Source organism: Ixodes scapularis, unplaced genomic scaffold (assembly GCF_016920785.2).
Source record: "Ixodes scapularis isolate PalLabHiFi unplaced genomic scaffold, ASM1692078v2 PGA_scaffold9__187_contigs__length_104089568, whole genome shotgun sequence".
NCBI lineage: Eukaryota > Metazoa > Arthropoda > Arachnida > Ixodida > Ixodidae > Ixodes > Ixodes scapularis.
In genome coordinates this window covers 45,689,838-45,696,040 of record NW_024609884.1, presented here as the reverse complement: position 1 = coordinate 45,696,040, position 6,203 = coordinate 45,689,838, and positions in this window count along the sequence as shown.

Below are 6,203 nucleotides of genomic sequence, written 5' to 3'. Positions count from 1 at the left end.
ACGAATCTGGGTCATGCCCACTTTTGTCTCGTTATTATAAACAACTCTTATTATGGTGGACAATTTTAGGGAGAATGGAGGTGTTCATATTATCGAGAAATGACTGTACAATGTTCCGATTCGGAGCCCCCCCCCCCCCCCCCTTTTTTTTTTGTGCTTGTTTTGTGGATGCTTAATTTGTTAATTTGGAAGGCTGGAGTAAGTCTTACTTTAGGGTAATGGAAAATCGCGATGACTCACATGAAGGGGTTCCCGGACATTTCATCGAACGCCGTTTCGTCGAAAGCCGTTTCATCGAAAAGATGGACGTTTCATCGAAAAGATGGACGTTTCATCGAACGCCGTTTCATCGAACGCCATTTCATCGAATCGCTGACGGCCGGTTCATCGAATGTCTTTTATATAAAAAGTGTGAAAGATGCTCTTTAAGCACGGATCGAGTGCATATTCGTGCCATTCACCCATTTCATCGTCAGGTTTTTTAATGTCCAAACTTGTAGCTGTTACAATTTATTTTGATGCAAGTAACCCATGAGGATAATTGTACCGATTTTTATGTTTGTTTCGCATATTGTGCTTATCTGTTCACCCCCTCTATATTACCCGATGGGCCTTGAGGCTATTGTAGCAAATAAATAAAAAGTCGCACTCCCGGTAAGAGCGCACTCAAACTCATGGAGGCCAGACGGCGACTTAGGTTTGGCGCAGGCGCAACAACAATGTGAGCCTCCTAGCCTCTCATGTCATTACTTTTTTACTGCCCGAAGCTTGCATTAGCTAAAGCTGAGGTGCTATTTATGAAACTACAACGAAACATTATTTTTTTTTAGTTCTAAGACTCAATGAAGTCAAAAGTAAGTACGTCACTTTAAATATTATTTGAGAACTTTCGGGGGTTTATGTGTTCGTAAGACAGCCATTCACCATTTCAAATAATGAGCAATTGATCTCAAAAAGTCCCCCACAGCCACGCTCCGTGGGTTCTCATAAAAAAGGCAGACCTCATTTCTTGCCGCTATGGCTTTCGTCTGGCGAGGTGGCTCTTGGGGCCTCAGCATCGCCTCCAGCTTGTCTTCTGTCAGTTGATGTTCTGCGGCGATCCAAGTCAAAAACTTCCAGAACCCGGGTTGGGCACCTCCGACCAGCTTCAGGAAGCGGGAATGCCACCCTGGCGTTCGATAAGACGGCGTTCGGTAAAGCGGCGTTCGATGAAACGGCTTCGATGAAACGGTGTTCGATGAAACGGCGTTCGATGAAACGGCGTTCGATGAAAGGGCGTTCGATGAAACGGCATTCGATGAAACGGCTTCGATGAAACGGTGTTCGACGAAACGGCGTTCGATGAAATATCCGGTCCCAAAATGAAGGGCGGTATCGAGTGTTTAACTTTTTTATTCGAATTTGATAAAAAAAAATTAGGATGACTATTTGTACCATGGTTTTAGTAATGCATGATTTCTTGAAGATATATGTAAATTAAGATTTGTCAAAGTGATTGATGCAAGAGTAAAGGCGATGGCGGACAAAGAAACAAACACACACACACGCACGTCCGCACAAACCTCCCCCCCCCCCCCCTTTTCCTTCAGCGTTTTGCAGATAATCGTATACATACAAACGGCCAGTACCGTGCATATGTGTTGATGTTGGTACATTTTTTCCCTCCACGGACGCGCACACATACACGCACGCACCCCCTCCTACACCCACCACACACGCAGGTCCGCTTCCTAAAGTGCGGATGCGGATATACCTATACATATCTCGTGCCCGCAGGCTCGCACAAGCGGAGGCAGCACGTCTGACACGCATCGCAGAGCAGTGGTGCTGCGGTGACAAGCGATCTACAAGTGCATACATTGTCCTCCTTCATCGACGCGATGGCGCCAAGCGCTGCAGAGGCTCCGCTAGCTGAGCGTGTCTCCTGCCCGCGGCTGATCGGAAGTGATCGCGGCAGAGGTTGCTTAGGCGGTAAAGATACCGCTTTCGCGGGAGCCTAGCATATCTGCGTGCTGCAGATAAGCTGAATTCGAACCCGAGATTTTGGCGGTGCGTCTTGGCTACTTGTAGAAGTCTTGCCATCTTCAGTGACGTGGCAATCAGCGGGGAATTGTCTCGGGGTGATTCCACGTCAGCTCGTGCAATGATGGTCCGGGTCATAATTTCGATATTTTTGTTAAAAATATATATGAAAGCCATGTTTTTGGGAGGAACATTCAGCTATATGTGAACGCCATAACAATATTTTTTCGCTGAGATATAAAATATAGAAGCTCGAGGCGTATAAATTGAGAAGACTTTACAATGCTAGTTTGCACAGTCGTCATTTCCTCATCGAAGCTTTCACGTCACCATAACTTTTTAATACGTTTTACAAAAGATATACAACACATACACAAAAAATTAAAAATATCAATAAAATATTTCTATGCGAACAACAAAAAAAAAAAAATTAAACATGGCATAAAAACGCGTTTTAGAGGCATATTCACAATTTTTTTGCAAATATACCCTCTTTCATAATACTTTACAAAACATATCGAAATGCGCGTCTTTAAATATTCTTTACGAATATATAAAGATAATAGGCCCACCCTTAATTGTCTATTAACGCGGAAATGCAGCTGATTTCTCAAAATGTGGCAAGATTGGGCGTCGATATTTAAAAAAAGCTCCATCTTTTATTTTCTTTAAACTCCCCTTGCCACTTTGCAGTGACTTAAACTAACCTGTGATAGCAAAAGATTGAGTAACATATGACCTCCGAACGGGAAAAGCTACGACAAACCTTCACTCGGAGCGAGCCGACGTCTTCTTCATAGCGGCTTTGCCGCACAGCACCAAACATTTTGAGCGCTAGTTATGGCATGCATTTTATAATATTAAAATTCTTTTTTTTTTTTCATAAGGGGTGAGTATTAGTGACGGGAAAATGGACTTTGAGCTGGAATACCATTAATTAGCTTACAATTCACAGAAACAAAACGGCCTCACTCTTCAAATTCACTAACTATGCATACATACCGGCCTTTCGGCATGTGATGACTTCCACTAATGAGATGCCTAAACTCCTCTCACAAATTTTACGGTGGTCCACTCTGCTTGCTTCACCGCACAAAACTCTGGAACCCGTTTCGCAGACAGGTGGAACATGCAGGCATTTGTTACTTTTTCACGTAGCGCTTCCACAAAGCCTTCAGCGGTAACAATCGTTGAGTTGAGCGAAGATCTCAAGTTGGTGAGCGTTGCGTGTTGTTTAAGAACGCCACTCCATCACAAGCGCTTTTTCCGTGTACAGTGGCTGAAAAGATCCATCTTGCCGAAGAGTATATAAGGCTTCCGAGACAATTCGTGCAATTGGAAGCGATTCTTGAAATGCGCCGCCGCTCCGTCTGATACAAAAATTATTTCAGAAAAGACTGGGTAATGTTATCAACATACTCCTTTATCTCGCCGGCAATGAGACAGCAGATAGTGCAGCAAAATCAACCAGTAACGGCAATAAAATTGGTATACCCTACTCCAGGTGTGACACAAAAACTCTGGTTCAAGAAGTGGCAAAAGGAATTTCACAGAACTACTGGTTGAATCCACATTACCACCATCCCAGGCTATACTCCATGGATCCTCAACTTTCATTCCGCGTTCCATCTGGACTTTTAAGGCAGTTGGAGGCGGTCCTGCACCGACTACGGCTTGGTGTGGCATAAACACCGCAGTTCCTTTATCGGATTCAAAGGAGAGATTCTGCGAACTGTGCAAGCTGCAAAGTTGAAGGGACAGTTGAACACATCCTGTGTGAATGCGATAAATTCAACGAGGATCGAGAAGTGCTTCAACATACATCATATGGCGTTGGACTCGCGGCCTTTCAGTTCATCAAAAGTGCTTGATGCCTGGGACACAACTGACCAATTCATGAAGGCCACGAAGGAATTGGTAGTGTTCCTCACGAACACGGAATAATCAGACACTTTGTAGGGCGCTTAAAAATGCCTGTGAGATTTTGAACATTTTTTACCATTGCTCACGTGCACCCTCATTGACAACTTCACCTCATCTTTCTTCCCCATCATCATACCTTTTCTTCCCCCTCCCCCTTCTCCCAACCAGAACGTATATGTTCAGGTTAACCTCTCTGTCCTTCCTTAATAAACCCTTCTCTCTCTCTTTTATGGCCTCTGTGGCTAGAAGAGCGTGAGCTGTGTAATATGTCGTGTATCATCGCTGACAACGGCAAAGCTTTGCGTGCCTTGCGTGGATGTAACCCCACTTGTAAGAGAGACACTTGAGTTTTTTTCCAATGCAAACTCTGCACTCCGGTTGGGAAGAGTACTGTCCACTTTTTCCGCAAAATCGAAGTGGAACATCACTGCCTTGGGTGGTAAGGCGGTTCTTGTGTCATGTATCAGGCTTCGTTGAAGGGGATGTAAGAATGTCTCATATACTTTTCGCTCTCCAGTTCCCGAGGGAAGGCGGAAGTGTCCATAACCTTTTTGACGAGTTCGCCGGCGTCCCATAACGCGAAACAAATCTCTTTATTTTCGTTGAGATGGTTGGACTGCAGCGAGATGCTCTACGTTTTTGGGCACTTTTCGCAACGGCGCAGGAAGCAATCGTTCTGTGGAGCGCAGCAGAGGAAGATGTGCTTGAGGTCGTCTTCAGTAAATGTTTTCTTTGGGGCATTTGTTATTGCCGTTGAAAGCAACTGAAAATTGACGCAATATATGCATGCGCACACCTCGTGCTCGGGACTTTTTTCTTTTTTTTACCCATTTTGGTCGTAGGGAATAAAATTTGAAGATGCCTAGTTCTGGATGGGGATTGTCCTTCCTAAACAGCTGGTGAGCTTCCTTAAAGGAGCTGTGCAACAATTTCAGGGCTGTGCTTGAATAATTGTGGAAGTTAATGCCTGACATTTCTGAAGTGAACTACAGAAAACAGATTTTGCCTGGATACGCTAGTTTTTATTTAAAAAAAATGAAAAAAGATCCAGGTTTTTGCCGCCTCTCAACTCGTACATCGTCTTCCGGGTCACGTGCGCAGTGACGTCGATGGGGTAGGCGCGGGGTTCCGGTAAAGTTATCTCTTTAGAGCCATCAGTGAGCAGCGAGAACTCATCCGCTTGCGACCGCGTGACCACGTGCTGGCGGGCGCAGCGCGAACAATATGGTGAAAGGAGAAAAGTCTCATCCGGGTCTGTCTGGCCATACCCGTCCGGCCCTGTCCCCCTCCCCCTCCGGCTTCTGGCGGCTGTTCGTGGTAGCAGATGGAGCTGACGGTTTTGTGGACCTAGGATAGATGGCGCCACTAAAACTCTGTATAATAAAATTTTTATTTATTTATACTACTGGTCCTTATTCAGGACCATTGTGGGAATGGTTACAGTCATGAGGTTACAAAATAGTCATCAAACCAACACAAGAACCAAATGACACTAATATGTCACGAAAGGAAAAACATGCAAGCAAATACAAACAAAATCTTCACTCAACATTGAAATGTTTTCGTACAGAATCAAGAACTGAAATTAGGGAACTAGAGATCGTTATTTCAGCGGGTAAGTTATTCCAAACTTTGAAAGTGCGAGGAAAAAATGAGTATTTGAAAACATTATTTCGCGGCAACGGCTCAATGATATAATACGGATGTTGGCTACGTGTATTGGAGCGTGCAGAAAATGATATATACATGTCCCGACTGATGTTGATCATGCCATGAATTATCTGGAAGAACAGTTTCAATCTGTTAATAGTATTTCTCGTGCTAAGGGTTGATAATTGTGCTTTATTAAGTAACTCACTAACTGAAGCATGCCTGTTATATACCCCGTAGATGAATCGAACCGCTTTTCTTTGTACCATTTCCAGCCTATTGATGTATTTTTTTTTTTTTTTGAGTAAGGGTTCCATATTACACTCGGGTACTCCAAGATAGAAAGAACAAAAGTTTTGTACGCCAATAGTTTCGTATCCGGAGCTGCCTGCCGTAATTTGAGTCTCACAACCCATAGTTTTTTAGATACTTTATCTATAACCGCGCTGGATATGTTTATCCCATTTCAAATTGTGTGTTATATGTAGTCCTAAATAAGTATATTCATTAACCCGGATCAGTGCTTGGTTATCTATGTGGTATGTGAAAAGTGAGGGGTGCTTTGTTGATGATACCAGTTTTTGGACGTATTTATATTTATGTTGGAA